Raw genomic sequence first — 25,486 nt, forward strand, 5'->3', positions numbered from 1 at the left:
GGATCCTGTAGGTCTGATGGGAAAGGAGATTATGAGAAGTTCCTAATATCTTTCTGTTCTTTAAGACTCTAAGCCCTTGGAAAGTTTATAGTGGGGGTGAAAGTGAGACTTGGGAATATTAAGAGTTGCCAGTCTAGCCATCCCTAGTATGTTTGCCTTCTGAGGGGAATCCAAATAATAAGGTTATAACATGTGTATGGAGGATTTTAGGGCCCTGTGAAATGTGCGACCCAAGGGAGGTGCAGGAGAATTGTATTTACAGTTTATAGGCTAATGTGAGGCTTCTATATGCTCTGTGGCATTCTTATGGGCTATTGAGAGTCCTTTTATGTGTTTTTGCATGTTTTGTGAAGGGAATTAAAGGCTGTCTTGCATGCTGTTGTCTTGAGTGCTTGTCTGGGATCAGGTAGACTCTTTCATCTACATCCACTAAGATAAACATGGGCTACATTCAGAAATTTTTTCACTATAAACTTTGGGTTAGGGCAAAATGAACAATGGCAAGGGCTGAAGGTGGTGTGTGTGTGTCCCAATACTGAATCAAGACTGTGTAAAACCACAGCTCAGGACTGACACTAGACACAGAGGGACTGGCATGTTTATCTTTGTATCTCTCCCAGCATCTGGGATAATAGTATATTACAAACAATAGGTTTTTGATAAATGTTTGTTGAATTGAATTGGTGAATATTATTGATACAGGGCAGTAGAGCACCTGCATGTAGTTGTTTTTTGCAGTGGTTGTGACAGATATGCACTGATCCATCAACGTTTTACTGTCCTGTCTTCAGCTCACCAATCACTAGCATTTGGAGAGTGAATGACTAGCGTTAAGGGGTGCAGACTGTAGTGAACCATGGAAGGTTCAAGTCTATTAACCATGCCCTCAATAACTAGGGGCACTAATCAATTACCCTAACCAGCCCCAGTGGGAGGCATAATCCTCATCCTGTTCCATCTCAACCCTACTATTGAACCTGGAACTCTGAAGATGGCAGTGAGGAAAAAGAAGAGGATTTCCTTCCTTCTGGTTAGCTCAGAAATAATCCAAAGGTAATGGCAACATTTAACCCTAGGTTTATCATTTGCCTTCAAAAACTAAAATGACCACCAGAGATAATGAGCATTTTACTCTTTCTAATAAGAGCTGTAGGATTGATTAAGTTCAAACCGTTAACAGATATTCTTACAGTTAATGAGGCAACATTGAAAAATGCTAGGATTTTTTTCCTCCAGAAGCTTAAATCCTATCAAGAAAGTCAAGGAAAGAAAAGACCTGCAGGTGGAATAAACTTTCTGATGCTTAATATCCTAAGGAGAATTAATAGAATTTTTGTTCCTTAAAAAAGTTCTTATTTATTTAGTGGTTTATTTGCAGTGGGTCGACAATAAACTCAGATAATTTTTGTTAAAATGTTCATTGGGGTTTCATGTGTGTGTGTTTGAATCTTGGGGGGAGATGGTGATGGAGAAGGAAGCTTCTGCCATTTTAATTCCTTTGTTAATGTCTTTATGAATGCAATTAACACTTCATTCACGCTTCTTTGTTTCTAGATCCCATTAGGATGTGGTTTATGCCAGTTCTCTCTCCCAGGAGACAGGCAGCCTCACACAACATTTCACTCAGCTGTGTGGCTGAGCACTGACAAACTCAATTTGCGGGAGGCAAGAGTGAGTTGACACCATGCTGTGCCAGTTGCCCTGATGGGAACAAATGACTCATTTCATTCCAAGCAAGAACTCACCTATCTTTGGGAAGTGTGTTTGCACACAAGTGCACTAGAGACACAAAGAAGGAAGGAGAAAGTCTCAATTGGTATTCATAATTGCTTACATTTCTATCTGCTTTATGGTTAACAAAGCATTTTTCTCACAACCCCTCTTTGAGGTAGGTAGGACCAAGGAGAGTACCTAGGGGGTTAGGTTTTTCTTTAAATAAAATAACTCCTTATAATCTGAGTTAATGCTTCCTTTATGTGTTCATAATTAAAGAAATTTCTACAATTCCACTGTTATCTGACTCATAAAAGTTCAAAAGCTACTACAACTCTGCAGTTGTGTCATTGATTTGGTGTGAAGAGCAAATGAAATCATGAATGACAAGCCCTCTTACAGACCTTAAAGAGTTATGTAAATGTCATTGTCATCATCATTATCATTGTCATCATTATTGTCATCATCCTGTCTGGACTTTGGTACAGATTATCACCATGATCATCACCATAATTGTGATCTCTTATCATCATTATCCAACATTTATTGAGCAGTTACTTCAGATGGATCACTGTGATATACTCCATGGATAAAAGGAAGTATAAAATATAGTTCCTAGTTTGAAAGGAGCTACTGTTCTAGGTGGGGACACAGGAAAATGAGTAATCTTTTGAATGAAATGAAAATAATGCAAGTACATAGGCTAAGAGGCATATGTACCCATAAGGATACCAGGAGGTCCTTGTTAGAAAAAAACCAGCTGTTTGTTGCTGGCAGATCAGAATGATAAACGTAGGAAGCCTTGATGGCTTGACCTGATCCTTTTTTTCTTCCACCTAGTTTTATTTACACACCAAACAGAGCATTATGGGATGTGAGAGGAGCCTTATCACTCCTGCTTCCACATACTTTGTGTGAAATTTTGCTGTATGGAGTCTCTAAGATGAGTTTGGGGGGATGCAGGTTGAAAATCATGGGCTTAACAAGAATTAAAAGGAATTTTATAACCCCAAGTAAGAGGATTGATTTGGGACATGAGTCAAGTTGGCACCAGGAGAAAAGCAACCAAAAGAACAGTCTATGATTCTTAGGTATTTTCATAGCTGCTTGACTGGATATGGCAGCTCATAGCCCTTGATTAATATGAACAGTTTTAGCCCTCCTTTGCCAGGGAGAAGTTTACTATACCATACCATAGAAGACATATCAGATAACACTGGAGAAACTGAATACCAGCTGAGGGTAGCTAAGAGAAGCTCAGTGACAATGAGACCAGCAGAGGAGCCCATTGGAGAGCAAAGACATCCAAAAGGTGATGGAGAATGAAGACATGATGCCCAAAGAAAAACAGAGATGTTATGTCCCATGCAACGGCCAGTAGAAAACAGCATAATGACATCACCGGAGGGCATTGGTGGCTCTATAGCATCAGAGATCTGAGATGACCAAACATGAGTTTCCCCAGTTATGGACCAGATATGAGTTTCTCATCTATGAATGTCTTCTGGGTACATTTGTTATTATATATGTGCCCTCCAAAATGTGTTTTGACCATATGGCTTTCTGATTTGTATATTTCCCCTAGTTGCTCATTTTCCACATGTTTGCCTTCCATGAATGTTCCCTAGTCATGTGCTTTCACTGCGTGTGTATTATACTTTATCATTAGTGTAGTAATGTGGGAGAATGTAATGTGTGTGTGTGCATGGGAAAAGGTCTCTTCTTTTTTTTTTTCTTTTTCTTTTTTTATGTTTTTTTTCCATATGCTTCTGAGTTGAAAATTTTTCTCCCTTTTCCTCCCCCCCACCCTCCCCAAGATGGCACACAATCTGATATAGGCTTTACATTTACATACTCATTAAACATATTTTCACATTAGTGAAGTTGTAAGTAAAAATTAAAACCAATAGGAGGAACCATCAGAAAGATGAAACGAAACTCAACAGAGGGTAAAAGTAAGTGATAGCGATTCTATTTCCATAGTTCTTTCTTTGGATGTGGACAGCATTTTCCATCCCGAGGCCTCTGGAGGTGTCTTAGATCCTCGTAATGCTGAGAAGGGTTCAGTTTAACAATGTTAGTCATTGCATAACGTGGCTGTTATTGTGTACAAAGTCTTCTTGGGTCTGCTCACTTCACTCAGCATCAGACCATATAAGTCTTTCCAGGTTTTTCTGAAGTCAGCATGTTCATCATTTCTTATAGCACAATAGTATTCCATTACATTCATATACCACAACTTGCTCAGCCATTCCCCAATTGATGGGCATCCTCTCAATTTCCAATTCTTTGCCACCACAGAAAAGAGCTGCTATGAATATTTTTGTACATGTGGGTCCTTTTCCCATTTGTTTGATCTCTTTGGGATATAGCCCTGGAAGTGCTATTGATGGATCAAAGGGTATGCACATTTTTGTAGCCCTTTGGGCATAGTTCCAAATTGTTCTCCAGAATGGTTGGATCATTTCGCAACTCCACCAACAATGTATTAGTGTTCTACTTTTCCCACATCCTCTCCAACATTTATCGTTTTCCTGTTTTGTCACGTTGGCCAATCTGATAGGTGTGATGTGGTACCTCAGAGTTGTTTTTATTTGCATTTCTCTAATCAACAACGATTTAGAGCATTTTTTCATATGACTATAGATGGCTTTAATTTCTTCATCTGAGAACTGTCTGTTCATATCCAAAAAGGTCTCTTCTTGTTGTTGAATTTATCCTGTTCAATTAAATGTCTTTTGCTTTGGATCAATATGTCCTCTGGTTAGCTGGTAAAATTTAACATATAGGTGGGGCTCACGACATGATTTCTCATGAGTGCTGGTCCATGGAGTGCCTTGAACTTGGGGTAACTTTCTGGGTGCCCACATGTGAAGAAGGTCTTAGATGATTCATGTTTTAGAGACAATAGTGTTTCAGGAATTCACAATTGCTCAGTGGGAGCTGGAACCATGGAGAAACCTTGGAGGAAATGGAATTTAAGCTGGCTTCAAGCTCTCTCTGAAGTTACCAGTGATCTTTTAGTTGCCAAATCCAATGTCCTCATCTCAAACCCTATTCTTTTTTACCTCTCTGTAGCCTTTGACATTGTTGGTCATTCTTTCCTCCTTGATACTCTCTTCTCCAGGTTTTCAGGACCCTCAAGTCTCTCCTGATTTTTCTCCTATCTAATCGCTCCTCAGTCTTCTTGGATTCTCTTCCAGATCCCGCCCTCTGACCGTAAGTGTCTCTCAGGATGCTGTCCTGGCCTTCTTCTCTTCTGTAGCTATACTACTTCACTTTGTGATCTTGTCAGCAGTCATGGATTTAATGCCCATCTCTTCACTGATGATTCTCAAATTGACCTGTCCTGGCTTACCCTCTCTGCTGGCCTCTAATCTCACACTTCCAGCTGCCTTTCAGACACCTCAGGTGCAATGTCCAGCAGATATTTTAAGCTAAACATGTTCAAAATGGAACTCAGTTGTCCCCCTAAAAAAAAAAAAATTCTCTCCTCCTCCTGTCTTTCCCATTACCATATGGAGCAGCATCATCTTGCCAATCACTAAAAGCCATTCTCTACTCCTTACTATCTTTCACTTCCCATATCCAATCTGTTGCCAAGGCCTGTTGATTTTACCCTTGTAAAATCTTTTCCATCTATCCCTTTCTCTCTTTGGACACTGCTTCCACTTTCTTTCCCCCACCCCCCCAAGCAATTGGGGTTAAGTGACTTGGCCAAGGTCACACAGCTAGTTAAGTGTCAAGTATCTGAGGCCAGATTTGAACTCAGATCCTCCTTACTCCAAGGCAGGAGCTCTATCCACTGCACCACCTAGCTGCCCCCGCTGCTACCACTTTAATGCAGGCCATTATCCCCTCACACTGCCTCAAGTGTCTCTCCATGCCAATCCATCCTCTGTTCAGCCACCAAAAGGATTTTCCTAAAATGCAGGTCTGCCCATGTCACTGCCCCACCTCCACTCCTGCTAAAAAAAAATTGCAGGGGCCTCCTATGACCTTCAGGATCAAATAAAAAATATTTTGTTTGGCATTCAAAGCCCTTTTGAACCAATCCTCCTCCTACCTTTCCACACTCTTCTTATACCTTACTCTCCTCCATGGGCTCCTTGATCCAGCCACACTGACCTTCTCGCAACTGTTCCTCAGACAAGAAATTCCATCTCTCAGCTCTGGACATTCTCTCTGTCTATCCCTCATGCCTGGAATGTTCAGCTCTGCCTACTGACTTCTCTGGCTTCCTTTAAGTCCCAACTAAAATTCCATCTTCTGTAGGAGGCCTTTTGCAAACCTTCTTAATTCTAACACCTACTTTCTGTTCATTATTTCTTATTTCTCCTATATTAAGATTTTTTGTAAATATTTGTTTGCTTGTTTTCTCACCCCATTTAGATTGTGAGCTCCTTGAGGGCAGGGACTGTCCTTTATCTCTTTTTGTATCCCCAGCATTTATCACCACTGTACCTGGCACATAATAGGGGCTTAATAAATATTGATTGATTGATTGATTGATTACAAATGGTAAGGAGTGGGAGGATCATGGTGGAGTTTGAGAACAAACATGAGCAAAGGTGCAGAGCTGAGGAGAATAATGAAGGTGTAGTGCAAATGACCAATTGCTTTTTCTTTCTATTAAAGGATCACCCCCACTTGATGGCTTCATTTCTATTTCAAATACCAGTATATTCACCTAACAGGATGGATAAATCTGTCCCTACAAAGATATTGTAGAGAAGGAGATGAAGGTTTTATGAAAGGAGACACAAACAAAGAAAGGATTGGGGACATATTGCCTATTTACTCTTTGTGGGGTGAAGCTTTTCTTTAAATGAAACTAAATGTTGTCAGTTGAGTTAATACTGGCCTTGCATGTATCATAATTTAAACTTTGGCTTTCTGTGATAGAGAAGAAAAAGGTAGCTATTCCTCTAGAATATCATCTCTCTCACACATGCAATCACAGGCAAATAAGGGAAAACAGCCTTATTACCTCAAGACATCTGTGCCTCATATTAATTTTTTTTAATAAGTAGAGGAATATGTTGGGTTTATATTTTTAATACTGTTTAAATGCTGTGATTCCATGGCTACATTTTATGTTTTGCTGTGGGCCTCCAAATATCTATGCCCTCTTTTTCATTAATTATACATCCTCATTATGAAGGTCTTTCTAGTGTCCTTTGCAACTACATCTTGGCTGTCAACTCCATTATATTCCATTATAGTATGGCATGACTGAATGCTCAGTTCAGATTGGTCAGCCACTCCATGTTAATATACTACAGAGTACACAGTCATGCAGCATTACTTTTTTTTTTTGCATTAAGAAGGGTCATCTTGTTTACATTTCTAGCTATGTGGTGGCTTTTTATGAAGAAAGCTACCTTCTATATGGAAAATAGTTTCAGGCCCAAGAACTACAACTAATATTATAGTTTAAATGAATTGGAATATATTACAGATTTTTTTAAAAAGGACTATTTTTCCCCTGAAGCAAATGGTTGCCTCAAATTACTTTCAGAAGTATCTCTGTGATTTTTTCAGGAATAAAAATAGCCATTAAAGTTATTAAGTTAATGCTTAGTCAAACAATGAAAGGATGAAAAGGAGATTCAGCAGTTCCTATAAACACACACACACACACACACACACACTTGCAACATCTTTACCTTTGTCTCTGTGCATTTTGTGTGGAAAAAAAAGTCAATTTGTATTTCCTGGCCCCAAGCTAGTAGGTAACTGTGTCAAACATGCCCGTGGTCCATGTTTTGCTGCAGTTGAGAGAGATGTAAATGTGTAAATATCAGGGAGGAGGTTTTATTTTTTTCTTCTCTCAGGAATGGTCTGACAGCCCCAGGCTAGAGAATGTGTCTCTTCCAACTACTCTGTCACCCTGGTAACCATGGAGACCGTGACGATCGATTAGATGCCATCTGATCTCAACCTCATAAAAAAAAAAACAGGCAGCAGATGGCAACCAGGCCACTAGACCTGTCTCAAGAGAGAATAAGAGGGAGAGCAAGAAACAGGGAAGAAAGGGAGGGAGAGAAGAGAGGACAGAAGGAGGAATGAGAGGAGAGAAGTAGCTCAGGAAAGAAGGGGGGGGAAAGAAAGGAGAGAGTAGAGTGGAAGAGAAAGAAATCACATATCACACACAGAGACACATACACGCACAACCAGAGGTTAGGGAATAGAGAATAAGGACTAAAGACTAAAAGAAAGTCAGTGAAATAAATGTAACTCCAAAGTGATTGTGAAAGAGATTTCCAGAGTGATAATTGTGGGTGGAAAGAAGGAAGCATAGCGCAGCAAAGGAAAGCAAGCTGTTTCTATCTCACTGCCGGTGTTTGTAATGCTCAAACAGTTATGCAGAAGGCCATGGGGCAAGGGCATAAGCCGTCCTGTGTTTTTCTTGAAGGAGTGTGCATGAGGCAGGCTGCATATCTGTTGGCAGCAGTCTGAATCCAGATGCTTTCATGATCATGAGACATCTGGAAAATAGTTTGGAGACCTGGTTCCAAGTGACCTTATGATTCCGATAGGGTTTTTATTTGAGCAGACTGGGAAGTTGGATGAGGCTTTCCTTAGGCATATATCTATCACCACATCTCCAGGAGTATCCTGGTCAGTCCTTTCAAGGTAAGATAATATTGACTAGCTTGGTTAGCTTTCAAGCATGTAAGAAAGGGAATACGATAGCGGAGTGGGGAAGATGGATGAGTGGGGAGGAAAACAATGGTGATGAAGACATTTCCCACTGAGTTTGAAAACAGCCAAAACTGTAGCTAACATAGTTCTGGGAAGAATGTATTATTTTTCAAGGAAATAAAATGGTGAAATATAACCTGCATCAATGGAGGGAGTTTCTATATTGAGAATTCTCGAAACTGATGAAACCACAAATCCCACCTTTCCCTGTAAAGACAACATCGACAACCAAACAACTTTTGCTAATTAGAGTACTTAACTCAGTTGTTACAACATCTGAAGGGGTATAAATGCCAATAATATTGTCTAGATTTTGGTGCCCGGGGGCAAAGCCTTTGTTGTCCCATACTAGTTATATCACTCATAGTGATAAGTGGTAGACTGGGAAGAGAAGGTTAAAAATAGAGATTCAGATAGGACATGAGAGAGATATGAGAATAGTTGACATACATAATCAATTATAAAACAAATTAGAATGTGATAAGTGAATAGGAGTATAAAGTACTTTGAAATGGCATATAAGATTATTATTTTATCATTCCCTTTAGAAATTGTTTAGCTTATAATTCTTCAAATACCTGAGAACCTTTTTTTCCCCTGTTAGGAACACTTAGGACCCTCATATATATACAAACTGATTGGAAGCAGAAACAATTCAGATATGGTAGTGCTCCATCTATGTAAATGCCAGACTTTTTGTATTTCAACCATCTACAACCCACCTATACGCCCAGAAGAAAGTGAAAATGAAGACCTTTGAGAAACAGTTGTTAACATAAAGATGAGAAATCAGAAATAAAGGCAATAGTAAGAAGAAGAAACAGAAGTGTGAAAAACAGAAGAAAGAATAAGGAAAGCACAGTAGTCTGGGGTCATTCAGTGTAAAGGCTGATAGTCCTACATGTTTGAATAAACATTGCATTACACTATGGTTTTAAAAATTTTCTCTAAATATGGTTCTGAATCCTCAAGACAAGTTCAAACTATGCATGATGTAAGCTCAAAAAAGAAGGGATATGTATAATATGGTATAGAAATACCTCCGTTCGAGTTAATTAAAATAAAACATTTGAGGGTTTAAAAGATGTAAATTCAGTTATCTAGAGACCTCTAGGTGGAGCTATTGAGACCGTGAGCCATCTAATGTTCTAACAGCTGTCCTCTTCAATGGAGCTTCTCCCATTAACCACTATCCACTATGCCTAGCAAGTTCCCACCACCTGTTACTCTCCCAATCCTTATAATACTTAATTACTGGATGCCTAAGAGTAAACTATCACTCTCCTCAATGCCCACTTCCCATTCCCTTATCCCTATCTTCCTCAAATTTTCCCATGTTCTGCTCCAATTCTGCCTGCCTTTCTATTGTGCCCTCTGGAATTCCCAGTCCATAGTTTATGAATCTCCCTTTTGTTATTCTTCCATTTATGTTACTCACAGAGATCTGTGTTCCCTCAAATGGTACTGGGATCCCTGGCCATCCTGTCTAGCACTGGTTGTACTTTCTCACCTTCCTTCATAGCATTACTCCTTTTTTTAAAAATTTATTTTGATTTATCAACAATCACTTCCATATGCTTTTGAGTTGAAAATTTTTCTCCCCTTTTCCTCCCCCCCACCCTCCCCAAGATGGCACACAATCTGATATAGGCTTTACATTTACATACCCATTAAACATATTTTCACATTAGTGAAGTTGTAAGTAAAAATTAAAACCAATAGGAGGAACCATTAGAAAGATGAAACGAAACTCAACAGAGGGTAAAAGTAAGTGATAGCGATTCTATTTCCATAGTTCTTTCTTTGGATGTGAACAGCATTTTCCATCCCGAGGCCTCTGGAGGTGTCTTAGATCCTCGTAATGCTGAGAAGGGTTCAGTTTAACAATGTTAGTCATTGCATAACGTGGCTGTTATTGTGTACAAAGTCTTCTTGGGTCTGCTCACTTCACTCAGCATCAGACCATATAAGTCTTTCCAGGTTTTTCTGAAGTCAGCATGTTCATCATTTCTTATAGCACAATAGTATTCCATTACATTCATATACCACAACTTGCTCAGCCATTCCCCAATTGATGGGCATCCTCTCAATTTCCAATTCTTTGCCACCACAAAAAAAGCTGCTATGTATATTTTTGTACATGTGGGTTCTTTTCCCATTTGTTTGATCTCTTTGGGATATAGCCCTAGAAGTGCTATTGCATAGCATTACTCCTAAAGAGGGAGTAGAAATATTCCTTGCCATTTCCAGACTCTCCCTTTGCTGACAGCCCACATCAACCTCTCCACCTTTAAAGTTCTTATCAAACTCTATCAATAAATCTAGATTATGGTAGCTGTTTTCTTTTGGCCTTCTGTATTGGCTCTAAGACATTTTCCGTCCTTTCTTAGGAAATTCAATGCCTGGATAACTGTCTTCCTCTCCCCCTCAACCCTCCAAAATATTCATGTTGATGCTTCCTTTTATACTTTACCTTCCAGTTCCTCAATCTTCACAAATCCCATGACCTTCTTCTATCGTCTGCCTCAGTGCACATGATCATATTCTAGAGCTTGTCATTACTCACAAATGATCATTCCATGACCAAAATTTTACATTTCTCTCTCTGATCATAACTTCACATTATTCTATACCTCCTTATGCCTTATCCCACCTTAATCTATATTTAACTCTCATCATGACTTCCATTCCCTCCATCTCTCAGTACCTTCTCAGGTCATTAACCCTATTTTGACTTCATTTTACTCTTTTCCTTGACCGTATAGCTAAACTACGCAAGTCTACACTGTTTGCCGCTCTTAAGCCCCTTGACTCCTTGTTATGTTGCTGTTCCACTGTTGCTAAACTACAGCCCTGGATTACTCACACCATATGTTTCCTTCACTATGTCTCACTTGCTACTGAACAGAGCTGTAGAAAGTTTGAGCTGATTTGACCCAATACAGATGTAAGTTATCTAACCTTGACTGGGCTTTCATTGAAGCAAGGCAAAAATAAATCTCTATGCTGATCCCCATCGAGAATGTTTCAAATATTCTCTTTTCTCCTCAAATCTTTCACTCCTCCTAGTCTCCCCCCTACACCTTCTCGTGTGAGACTCTTACTTCATATGATATTGAGAATATGGAAGCCATTCCCAGTAAGCTATTTTCCTTTTCCCTTATCTCAAAACTCTTTGATATTTTACTCCACTCTTTTATTCCTTGCCTACATTCTCTAATAAGGAGATGGCTTCTCCCACACTTTCTCTTTTTCTCTATTATACTGACTCCTCAATCATTCTCTCTCTCTCTCTCTCTCTCTCTCTCTCTCTCTCTCTCTCTCTCTCTCTCTCTCTGTGTCTCTCTCTTCTCTCTCTCTCTCTCTCTCTCTCTCTCTCTCTCTCTATATATATATATATATATACATATATATGTATATATGTACTATGTATGTATATGTGTGTGTATATATATATACATATGTATATGTATATGTATATGTATATGTATATGTATATGTATATGTATATGTATATGTATATATGTATATGTATATGTATATGTATATGCATATGTATATGTATATGTATATGTATATGTATACTGGCTCATTTATTGCTTCTTATACACAAACACACCCAAATCTACCCCATCACTGAAAATCCTTCACAAGATCTGATCATCTTCTCAAGATGGTCTCCTGTTCATCTCAGCCAAACTCCTAGAAAAGTTGTCTATAATTATTACCTCCACTTTTATGCTTTCATCTCTGTGCAGTCTGGCTTCTGATAAAGTCAGTCAACTGAAACTGCTCTCTTCAAAGTTACCAATGATTTCAATTGCCAAATTTAATATGTCTATTCCAAGCCTTCATCCTTCTTGACTTTTCTGGAGATTTTGACACTACTGATCACTTTTTTCTCTTGGTTGCTCTTTCTTCTCTCTTGTTTTTCCTCCTACCTCTCTTAGTACTGCCTCTCAATCTTCTTCATTGACTTATTATCTGCAACATGCCCCCAACCAAGGCTTGGTCAAGAGATATCTTTTCTTGATATATTCTCTCATTTTGCAACCTCATTAGAGCTCATGGGTTTAATTATTATCTTTATGCAGATGACTCACAAATCTATATATCCACCCTGTGTGAACCACTTATTAGATATTACAAAGTGATCATCCCATAGAAACCTCAAACTCAGCATGTCCAAAACATAATTCCTTTTCTCTCCCTAAAACATCAGTTCTCTCATGAATTTTCCCATCTTTTGTCAAGGCACCACCACTTTTCCAGCCTCTCAGTTTCAAGTTCTTAGCATTATCACCAATTCCTCACTGGTTCCCACATATCCAACCAGTTGCCAAATCTCTCCAATTCTACTTCCACAACATGTTTCCCATCTATCCCATTCTAGCTACTCACACAGTCACCACCTTCCTTCAGATCCTCATCACTTCCTGCCTGGACTATTGAAATATCCTAAGAATTACAGTAACCTCTCTGCCTCAAGTTCAATACTTCTCCCACATAACTTCTATATTGATTTTTCTTAAGTTCAAATCTGACTGTGTCTGACTCAATAAATTCCAGTGATTCCCTGTTGCCTCTAGAATAAAATATCCAGTCTTCTGTTTTATTTATTTATTTTTGGCTAGGCAATGGGGTTGAGTGACTTGCCCAGGGTCACACAGCTAGTGTTATATGTCTGAGGTTGGATGTGAACTCAGGTCCTCCTGAATCCAGGGCCGATGCTCTATCCACTGCGCCTCCTAGCTGCCCCTATTCTGTTTTACTTTTAAAGCCCTTCCAACATAGCCCAAACTTGCTTTTTTTTTATCCTCATTACACATTCCTTTCCCTTTCTGTATACTTTAGCCAAACTGACCTTTTTCTTGTTCCTCATGTATGATGCTCCATCTCTCATCTCCATTTTCACAGTGGCCATTTCCAGTATCTTGAATACACTCCCTCCTTACCATAGAACTTTTTACTTTCATCAAGACTCATCTCAACCACCACCTTCTCCACAAAGTCTTTTCTGATTCTTCTCCCCTAACTGCTACTACTTTCCTCCCCTGAACTACCTTGTATTCATTTTGTATTTATTATATATATAGATACAGATGTATATACATATACTTGTAGATCTTGTCTCACTCAATAAAGAGTAAGCTCCTTGAGAGCAAGGACTCCTTTTTTGTCATTCTACCCCCCCAATACCTGGTGCAGTGCCTGGCACATAGTAGGTTCATGGCAGGTGTTTGTGATTGATTGAACTACTTGCTATATATAAAATTAGTTCTACTTAGTCCTAAAAATTTCCTCCAGTTAAGCCAGACAGCTCCTTTAGGACAAAAGCTACTGTGTTAGTTTAGAAACAGTGTCCAACTTCACCCACAGTCCTTAGTACTGGTGTGGCACCATGACCTTGCACACAGCAGGTGTTTAACAAATGCTTATTGATTGATTGATGTGTAGACAGTTCTACCCATGTTTTTTGATAAGATCTAAATTTCAGAATCGTTGAGAGGCACTAAAGCATTTATTTGGGTGAGTGATGATTGTTTTGCTTTGTTCTACCTTGACATGAGTCAGTTTTAAAAACCTTTCCTTTTTAAAGTCAAGCCTCAGGTGGTCCCTAGCAATCAGCTTTGCTGTCCTTGTTTCTTCAGTATCTTCATACACCAAGAGAACGTTTAGAACAGAGTCCTTAATTCTATGCAAATGACTCGCTTCTACCTTTCTCCCTAGGGCACAGTGAAAGTCTAGTGTTCTAAAAAACATTTTTGCAAAGCCCTCCCTAGAGATAAAGAAAAATAGTGCTGTTAACACATAAGAGATTCCATTGAAATATCTGGTTGGGGGGGGGGAGACAGAAGAATCATGGAAGCACTCAGTTTTACACATTTTTTCCTATAAATTTTGAGGTCCATATGTGAGAAACATGGAAAAATATTGAAACTTTTGTCCCTTCAAGACAATGACCATCAGCAGTCAATAGATTAGGACTATGTCTGTATTTATTTATTCTGTTGCTTCAGGCTTAATTAAGGGAGTTAGCTCTTAAAAATGAACTCGGAAAAGGTTTAAATTCTAGCTGCTCTCCATTATACCAGGATCAGAGAGATCAAGTGTGTTTATCTTTACACATTTTTTGTTAATTTTTTAAACAAACTTTCTGCAAAATAACTTCTAAAGCAAATTCACAAGAAGGTCAGGAGTGAAGTGTCAAGAATGGCATAATGTGTAACCTATCCATCCCCAATTCCTGGTGCTTAGGTGCTTTATAAACGCTTGATGATTGTTGTTATTCAGTCATTTCAGTCATGTCCTACTCTTCCTGACCCCACTGGAGGTTTTCTTGGCAGAAATGCTAGAGTGGTTTGCCATTTCCTTCTCCAGCTCATTTTACAGATAAGGAAACTGAGGCAGAGTTAAGTGACTTGCCTAGGGTCACACAGCTAGCAAGTGTCTGAGGCTGGATTGCACTCAGGTCTTCCTACTCCAGGCCCAGAGCTCTATCTACTGTGCCACCCAGTTGCCCCTGGGGAGCCAGTAAGCAAACAAATACACACAAAAAAATTAGAAGAGAGAAAACACCAGAATTAAGAGAGACTGGGAAAGTCTCTTCATCTGTAAGAGATGAAATTTTAGTTGAGACTCAAAAGAAGCCAGAAAGCCAGTAGGCACTGAGGGGATGCCTATCAATTGGGGAATGGGTGAACAAGTTGTGGTATATGAATATAACGGAATACTATTGTGCTGGAAGAAATGATGAGCAAGAGGACTTCAGAAAAACCTGGAAAGATTTGTATGGATTGATGCTGAGTGAAGTGAGTAGAAGCAGGAGAATGTTGTACACAGTAACAGCTACACTATGCCATGACTAACTGTGATAAACTTAGCTCTTCTCAGCAATACAAGGATCTAAGACATCTCCAAAGGTCTCATGATGGAAAATATTATTTACATCCAGAGAAAGAACTACGGAGTTTGAATGCAGATCAAAGCATACTAATTGCTCTTTTTTTCCTTCTGTTTTGTTTTTTTTTGTTTCTTCTTTCTTGGGGTTCCTCCTATTGGTTAGGAATATATATGTAGAGCCTGTATCAGATTGCACACCTTCTTGGGGATGGAGTTGGGGAGAAAATTTAAAACTCAAAAGCTTAGAGAAGTGAATGTTGAAAACTAAAATAAATTTTAAAAAATAAAAAAAAAACAGAAGGAAAAAAAAGTCAGTGGGCAGAGATGAGGAGGAAGAGTATTCCAGGCATGAGGAACAGAGAAAATGCTATTTTGCTGGTACCTTTGTATCCTTGGTCCCTAGCTCAGCAACCCTATACATAGTAGAGGCTGAATGCATATTTGTGGGATGGAATTAAATTTGAAGGGGTATCAGAAGTCACCTAGTTCAAATCATGCCTGTAAAAGAACCCACTCCACATTTGGACAGCTCCAAGTTTTCTCTGATGCAGCTAGGTCCCAATTAGTGCAATAATGAATCCTGTTAAATGGTCACATTATTTGAATTTACACTGGATATTTCCATTGGGCTTCAATCAATTAATATCTTTTACATAATTATGACTTCAAATACTAGGGATTTGAATACACATGCCACAGAATTCGTTATTTACAGGATTCATTATTTGTACTAATTGGAACCTAGCTGTGTTACATTGAGTGTTTTGGTCTTCTTTTCCTAATTATACCCCTGTGTATTCTCCAGGAAATGTAGGGAGTCTCAGTTTATTCTGCCTCAGGTGAGAATATATAGGCTAAGCCTCATCACAGACTTCCACCTTTCAGTGGCTCCACCAACACAAGGCCACCTGTTGAAGGCCCTGAGATCATGACAACAGACAGTATTGAGACCATAACATGACTCTTTCTGTTCTCCAGTAAACACAGAGGATAAGCCAACCCTATTCTGTCTAAGTAAATAAAGCTTCTGACCCTGGGCCAGGCACAATGGCCTCATGTGGAAGAAAGAGAAGATGCAGTTCTCTGGGTCTGGTGTTCCTAAAGACAATTAATTGCACAGCAGTCCCTGTCTAGGCTCAATTTTGTATGCCCACACTAACTGAAGGGACCAGATAAATCATGAAGAGTTGGATATGAGTGAACAACAACAACATTGCCTACTCCAATAAATTGTGATCTTCTTGAGGGCAGGGACTGTCTTCTGCCTTTTTGTATACCCAGTACTTAGCAATGTGCCTGGCACATAGTAGGAGCTTAATAAAGGTGTATTGATGGATTGACTAGACCAAGCCATATCGGAACTCTACAACGGATGCTCAAATTGTCACTTAGCCTTTGTTTGACACTTGAAATGAGGGGGAAGCTATTGCTTCCTGAGGCAGTCCAGTCTATTTTGGAGATGCTTATTTTACTTTATTTTATTTTAGGAAGTTCTTAATCCCTTCTACAAATCTTCAGCAATATTGACTTTATTTAAATTCACCCAGTGACAAGGAATTTACTACTGCATGAGGCAGTCCATTCCATTACTAACCAGCTCTAATTATTAGGAAGTTCTTCTCAAAATCTGCTTCTATTTGCTTTGTGGAGCCTCACAGATTAAGTAAATCTAATCCTCTTTCCACATGGCTGCCCTTCAAATATTTGAGGACACAATAACATGCTCCTCCCCAACTCTTCTCTTCTCTAGGCTAATCAAGCCCAATTCTTTTTCCTTATTTTTTTAAAAAATTCTGAATTTAACAAATACCAAATAAAAGGAGAGTTTCCATATACATAGTAAGACAGAAAAAGAGGATTGTCTATGAAATTGCACAGTAAGAAGTCAAGTCAACAAGCATTTATTAAGCGCCTATGCTAAGCACTGGAGATACAGAGAAAGGTAAAAAAACATTCCTTGCTTTTAAGGAGCTCACAGTCTAACGGGAGAGACAATATACAAATGACTGCTTTTGTCTTGTATATACAGGGTGAATTGGAGACAATCAGAAGAAGAAAGGCATTAACATTAAAGAAGGTTGGGAAATGTTTCTTGTAGAAGGTGATAATTAGGCTTTGTTATGGACAAGTAAGGTGTATACCACTCATATAAGATGTATATAGCCACATAGATGACCAAACAGAGAAGGTAATTTGAAGAGAAAAATGGATAGTTATCTCTGTAGTATTTCCCATCCCTCTCTAAGGGAGACTTTGATTCCTACCTTGAGGGGAGCAGGTGAAAAGAGCCACAAGGCTGGCAACTCTGTGCCACCAGATTAGAATTATGTTTATCTAGGGATGTTATGAGATGAAAGGTGATAATAGATGTAAAGCATTTTTCATACCTTAAAACACTATAAAAGTGCCAGTTATTATTATTGTTGTTGTTGTTATTCTATAGTCTTGTGCTTCCAGTCTGGTGAGAAATTAATTGCCTGAGCTTTTTCCTGCATTCCTGCTTAGTTCAAGCAATATTTATAGAGCAATACAAGGATGTGCTGATAAGTGTTTAATAACCAGGCCGGGGAAGGATGGGGGGGTGTATGCATACATTTTTAAGTTTAATCTGCATTATTAATACTTTCTTAATTCTAGAAATCTACAAAACAATAAATCCCATTTATAGTGGATTTCTGATACATAAATGTTCCAACCGAAATTTTTTTTTTAATTTAAAAATTTATTTCATTTTATATTTTGGGATAAAACAAGCATTTTCATAACATAGTATAGCTAAAAAAAGGATTGCACACAAAATTGTTATTATATACAGTTTGCTATTTCTTTTAAAATATGTAATAAATAATGTAAATTTCTTTTTTTCCCTCCCCCCTCCCCCCAGAGATGCCTACCATTAAACATAAATAGATGTATATGTGTGTATACATATGTATGTATGTAAAATCATTCTATATATACTTCTATTTATGAGTTCATTCTCTGGATGCAGATAGCATCTTTCTTCATACATCCTTTATAGATAATTTGGGTATTTATAATTGTTGACATGACTTATTCGCTCAAAATTTTTCTCAAAACAACATTGCTGTTATTGTATACAATGTTTTCTTGGTTCTGCTCATTTTGCCCTTCATTATTTAAAATCTGCTCTTACAAATTAATTAGAGCTGGCTCCAGCACACCCCGCCATTTATCTGTCCCTCTAAATATTTTTGGCCTAGGGACATAATTGGTTCAGAACAAAAAGCTGCTTTATTAGCCATTGTATCTTGGATGGGTGGGGGAAGATACCTCAAGCTTCTACCCATTGGCTTGGCATTTTCCTACCAAATGCTGGTTACACAAAAGAACATCACAAATTACAAATAGCAACTTAATTTATCTATATAAGCCAATAGCAAATGAGAAATGGAAAAGTTATGAAGATTAGAATATACTAAAAAAAAATGCACAGAATGAATGAACTGTCCCTCTAGGAGGGACAAAACACAGCTCAGTTAAGAGAGAAGCCTCAATATCCCCAAAATTCCAAGAAGTTGGGGATGTATTGAGGAACTGCATTGGGACATATTGAGATGTTCAGGCTTCCCCTACATGTTTTTAAGAGATTTTCTTTTTCTCTTCCTGGAGTTAGTCTTGAAGAGAGTCTGGAACCATATGTGTCTCTATTGAGGAAGAATAAAAAATATCTCCTTTCCAAAGCTGTTGAGCCAACTCGGAACTTCGTGTAGGTAATTACATTGGCATTCTTTCAATTCATGAAATATGCTCTGGCTAGAAATTTGAGTTACATACAATTTGCTTTTGTTTTTAAGTATATAATAAATTCAACAGATAACTTTTAAAGTTGTCTCTTTTTTTGTCTGTAATTTCTTCTGACCCCCCTTATGTTTTCTTCAATATATATTTTCTAAAAAGCTTCAATAACCCCTTTATCTTCCTTCTTTCTTTCTTTCCTTTACTTTCTTTCTTTCCTTCCTTCCTTCCTTCCTTCCTTCCTTCCTTCCTTCCTTCCTTCCTTCCTTCCTTCCTTCCTTCTTTCCTTCCTCTCTCTCTCTTTCCCTTCCTTTCTTCCTTCCCTCCTTTCTCTTTCCCTTCCTTTCTTGTTCTAATCAGGACCTACCTATATCACATTGAGCGTTTTGGTCTTCTTTTCCTAATTATACTCCTGTGTATTCTCCAGTACAGGTAGGGGGTCTCAGTTTATTCTGAAAGAAAAAAAGAAGGAAGGAAAGAAAGAAAGAAAGAAGGAAGGAAAGAAAGAAAGAAAGAAAGAAAGAAAGAAAGAAAGAAAGAAAGAAAGAAAGAAAGAAGGAAAGAAAGAAGAAAGAAAGAAAGCTCCTCTCCCCACCCCCACATATACACGCATGCACACACACGCATGCACATGCATTGGAAAAAAGAAAAGCAAAATTCCTGTAACAAATATGTATAATCCAGCAAAGTAAATTTCCACAATGGCTGAGTCTGAAAATGTATGTTTTATTTAGCAACTTGAGTCCATCACCTCTCTTCCAGGAGATGGGTAGCATACTTCATCATTGGTCCTCTAGAATTTAATTTAGTCATTGAATAAATCAGAATTCTTAAATCCTTCAAAGTTTTTTTTTTCTCTTATCTTTCTAGTATCATTACTGTGTCTATCTAGTATCATAAATTGTTTTCCTGGTTCGACTCACTTCACTCTACTTCAGTTCATACAAGTCTTCCCAGGTTTCTCTGAAACCTCCTCCTACATCATTTTTTATGGGTTAGTAATATTCCATTACACTCCTATATCTTCATTTGTTTGGTCATTCCTCAATTGGTAGGAGCTGCCTTAATTTCCAGTTCTTTGCTATTGCAGGAAGAGCTACTATATTTTTGTACTTTGGGGTCCTTTTCCTATAGCAGGCCTGATTCTAGCAATTGTTCCTCACAAGATTTAAATTTGATGCCATTTACCATTATAATTCTCCTCCCTTCATTTTGCTCCAGTTTTCCAATATCATTTTCAAAATGTAATATTTCTAGGGAGATGGTACCTAAAGAATAATAACGAATATTTTGAAGTTTGAAAAGTGATTTATGTGCATTATCTTATTTGAGACTTACAAACTTACATGGTCAGTAATAAAGGCATTATTATCCACATTTTGCAGATGAGAAAACTGAGGTTAGTGGTTCAGATGCATTAAATCACTTCACTGAAGTTATGTTGCCAGTAAACATTAGAGGCAGAATGTCCAGACTCCAAGACTACCTCCTCTGCCATCCTGGCTCCAATATGAGACAATAGATCTATGATGAGCTACAGCCATACGTCACTTACATCAAGTGCACTGTGGCGTGAGACATAACTTTTGGCCAAGATTGCTCTCTGAATGGAGATAGGTAGACCTGCTCTCAAATACTGAACCTAGCAAAAATCCCAAAAGAGCACCAGATCAAATAATGGTCAAGAAATTCAGTGAGAAACTTGATTCAGAGTTATTCTCTTCTTCTAGGTTGGATTTTTTTTTTGATATCTCAGAATTCCAAATGATTCTTATCATGCTCCATGTCTTATTCTGTTTACACATATCCTTAGCCTTAGTTCCTAAACTGGGGGGTTTGTGTCAGAACCTGATTTTGCCCCCTGTTGTAATGTTAGATAAAACAGTCAGCCATGCTTTGTCTCTATCTGAGTCAACTGTGTCTTGAATTGACCTTAACCTCCCAGTATGTGTCTATACTAAGAGTTCTTGTAGGTTTTAGGGTCCCAGGAGTCATTGAAGTTCAAAGCTTTAGGGCCCTCTCAGAGCAGAGTGTTTGGAACCTCAGAGTTCCTGGTTTGGAGACAGCTCTGTTTTAGTTGTCTGTTCCCAGTTATTCTAAAGTCCACATTGTGAATGTTTCACTTACCCCAGTGCTTTCTTGTAGAAGCCCTCAGTCCTAGTGCCTAGAGGTAACCTACAGGAAACACTGCTGTCTGTCTATTGCTTAACAATTACATAAGACAGCAAGAAATACAAGAATAAAATCAAAAGATTTTTTTGAATTGAAAAAAATGTAAGGCATATGCTATCAAAACAACAGACTTGGAAAATACATCAAGGAGAAATGTTTTAAGAGTCATCAAGCTCCCTGAAAATAATGTTTAAAATTTTTTGGATAATATATATTTTTTTAAATCTTGAATGCTTTTTTTTAAGACAGCAGGATCAAGTGACTTGCCCAGGGTCACACAGTAAGTATCAAGTGTTTGGTCTGAGGCCAGATTTGAACTCAGGTCTTCCTGACTTCAGGGTCGGTGCTCTATCCACTGCACCACCTATCTAGCTGCCCTTTGAATGAAAAATTTAGATCATTTAAAAGCAGAGGGCAAATTACAAATTGACAGCCTCTGTTGATCACCTCTTGAAAGAAATCCTAAATAAAAAAGTCACAGGAATGTTAGAGTCCAAATCCAGAGCTTCTAGATCAGAGAAAACACATTGCAAACAGCTAGAAAGAGAAACAGTCAGAATCACACAAGCCCTGTTACTTTCTAATATAAACAAGAGGAGATCTTGTAATGCAATGCTCCAAAATGCAAAATATATTGGGCTGCTGACAAGAATAACTTACTCTGCAAAACTTAGTATAATCATACCAGGGGAAAATAGATTTTTTAATGGAAAAGAGAACTTTAAAGCATTCCTGATGAGAAAAGCAGTGCTGAATAGGAACTTTGAATGAAAACAAAGAAGGCAAGAGAAATGTAGAAAAGTAACTTTGTATGAGCAATTGTGAGGACCTATATAATATCAAAGCACTAATATTTTAATAGGGAGAGACAAAACAGTGTCTAAAGTGTTCTTTTAGAACCTTAACATCTTTTTAATAAATTTTATAATTTGTTTTGATTTATCACTTCCATATGCTTTTGAGTTTAAAATTTTTCTCCCCCTTCCTCCCCACCACTCTCCCCAAAATGGCGCACAAGCTGATATAGGCTATACATTTACATTCTTATTAAACATACCTTCACATTAGTGGTGTTATAAGTAAGAATTAAAACCAATAGGAGGAACCATCAGAAAGAGGAGACAAAACTCAACAGAACAGAAAAAAAATAGCAATTCAACTTCCATAGTTCTTTCATTGGATGTGGATAGCATTTTCCATCACGAGGCCTCTGGAGATGTCTTAGATCCTTGTATGGTTGGGAAGGGCTAAGTTTATCAATATTAGTCATCACACAACATGGCTGTTATTGTGTACAACATTCTCTTGGTTCTGCTAATTTCACTCAGCATCAGACCATACAAGTCTTTCCAGGGTTTTCTAAAGTCAGCCTGTTCATCATTTCTTATAGCACAGTAGTATTCCATTACATTCATATACCACAACTTGCTCAGTCATTTCCCAGCTGATGGGCATCCTCTCAATTTCCAATTCTTTGCCACCACAAAAAGAATTGCTATGAATATTTTTGTACATGTGGGTCCTTTTCCCATTTGTATGGTCTCTTTGGGATATAGCTTTAGAAGTGCTATTGCTGGGTATGCACATTTTTATAGCCCTTTGGACATAGTTCCAAATTGTTCTCCAAAATGGTTGGATCATTTCACAACTCCACCAACAATGCATTAGTGCTCCAATTTTCCCACATCTTCTCCAACATTTATCATTTTCCTGTTTTGTCATGTTGGCCAATCTGATAGGTGTGATGTGGTACCTCAGGGTTGTTATGATTTGCATTTCTCTAACCAATAATAATTTAGAGCATTTTTTCATATGACTATAGATGGCTTTAATTTCTTCATCTGAGAACTGTCTGTTCATATCCTTTAACCATTTATCAATTGGGGAATGGCTTGTATTCTTATAAATTTGACTTAATTCTCTATATATTTTAGAAACGAGGCCCTTATCAGAAAGACTGGTTGTAAAAATTCTTTCCCAATTTTCTACCTTCCTTTAATTTTAGTTGCATTGGTTTTGTTTGTGCAAAAACTTTTCAATTTAATGTAATCAAAATTATCAATTTTGATTTTCATAATGTTCTCTATCTCTTGTTTGGTCATGAATTCATCTGTTCTCCATAGATCTGATAGGTAAACTATTCCTTGCTCTCCCAGTTTGCTTATAGTATCAGCTTTTATATCTAAATCATGAACCCATTTTGACATTATTTTGATATATGGTGTGAGATTTTGAACCTTAACATCTTTAAAGGGTATTAAGAGAGTTAAACAGAGGACATGACAGTGGGTTGATTCTGTTGTGTGGATTTTAAGAGGAGAAAGAGAAGAGAGAGTAAAAGGTACACATTAGTGATAGAATGGAGGAAAGAGGAGTTAGAACTTACTATTCTCCATAATTGAGATTTGTGGAGGAGAGCATAAAAACATGGAAAGAAGGAAGCAGGTTTCATATAGACTTCACTTAACTGAATTGGACAAAGGATAGTTGAGCATACACATATACAAAGAGCTTAATATAGAAATACATCAAATTTAATAAGGAAGGGTGGGGTTAAAATGGAGGATAATGTGTCATGTAGGAAATAGTTGCAAGCAAAACAAACTTCCTGATCCTAAGGGGGAAGGAAAAGAGAAAAAAAAAGGAACTGGAAACCATGGGGGTGCCTCTCAATTGGGGAATGACTTAAGAAATTGTGACATCTGAATAATATTACTGTTATATTTATTGTATTTCTTCTGTAAGAAAATGACAAAAGAAATAATTTGAGAGAGTCTTGAGAAGCCTTGCATGAATTGATGCAGAATGAAGTGAGAACCAGGAGAACAATTTCTATAATTGACAATATTGTAAAGAAAAAAAAACTTTGAATAACTCAGAACTCTGCTTCAAAGAACTGATTAGAAGGAAGCATGTTACCCACCTCCTAACAGAGAGATGATAGACTCAAGGTGTGGAAACAGACATATATTTTCAGACTTGGACACCATGGATTTGTTTTGCTTGACTATACTTATTTCTAGTAGGATTTTCCCTCTGTTTTTGATTTGAGAGTATTTGGGGGAGAGAGGGAGATTCACAATAGTGATGCCAAAATAAAAAAAGATAAAAAGAAAGAAGTCCATTGAAAGTTTTAAATGTACAAAAGAGACTAGAAGGGAGTTCAGAAGGAAGCATAGATAAACAAGGACAGGTCTGAAAGTATTATGTTCAATTTATTACATATTTTTGTATATAAAGTAGTATATACTAAAGATGAATAATTTCATATGTAATCATTTTTATATTTTAATTTTATATGGGAATGATAATGATCATGGCAGGGCTTACAAAGTTCAGAATAAATAAAAATGAATTTTTTTTAAAAAAAGAATTCTGATCAGAAAAATTCAGGTGAACTCCAAGCTCTCTATTCGATCACCATGAAAAGAATGATTTGTGCTCACAACATGGACTTGCAAACACGTGCACATTCACACACAGTGAAACCATTGTTCTTCCATGAATATTTTTTCTTGTCATACATCCCATCTTTGCATCCTTCTCTGTGTATTTGGGCATAATTATTATTGCTTTGCTAGCTAGACTCTGCAGCTCTCTGGAGTGGAGCAGATGTCAGCAGCTCTGAAAGATCCCATTCCATTACATGGCAGAACAAATGAGGATGTCAAAAAAGACTCTTCAACCTAACAAGGAAACAGAGTAAAGAGACAAAAAGAATAAAGCCTTTGGAGACCAGCAGACTCACTCTGATTAGATCTTATGCTAACATGATGCCCACTCTGCGTGCTAACAGTGATTTAATATGTTTAAACGGTACAGGGGAAATAAGTCATGGAGAAGACAGGAAAAAAAAGAAAGGAATTTCTTCCTTAGCAGGAGTGATTAAGAAGATCTGGGCTCTTTTTGAAAATGTGACTGCTGCATCAGATTATGGATGTCGTCCCAAACATATTTCCCTACTTTGCCTTCTATGATACCACCTACCTCACAGAATGTTTATCAGAAAATCGCTTTGCAAGCTACAAAGTGCTTTATAAATGGGAGCTGTTACATTAGCTAGTGACTGCATCCTTGACAGTTCCATGACTGATAGGGCCTGTACAAATGGATTAGCTGAAGAGGAGAAAGTGATACTACCATTATAATGGAATGTCAGCTTCCCCATGGGGGGGGTGTGGTAGTGGGTAGGGTGAGGATAGACTGTCAATATTTCCTTGTTTTGGTTAAG

The sequence above is a fragment of the Phascolarctos cinereus genome, unplaced genomic scaffold, assembly GCF_003287225.1.
Source record: "Phascolarctos cinereus isolate Bilbo 61053 unplaced genomic scaffold, phaCin_HiC Scaffold_5;HRSCAF=322, whole genome shotgun sequence".
Lineage (NCBI taxonomy): Eukaryota > Metazoa > Chordata > Mammalia > Diprotodontia > Phascolarctidae > Phascolarctos > Phascolarctos cinereus.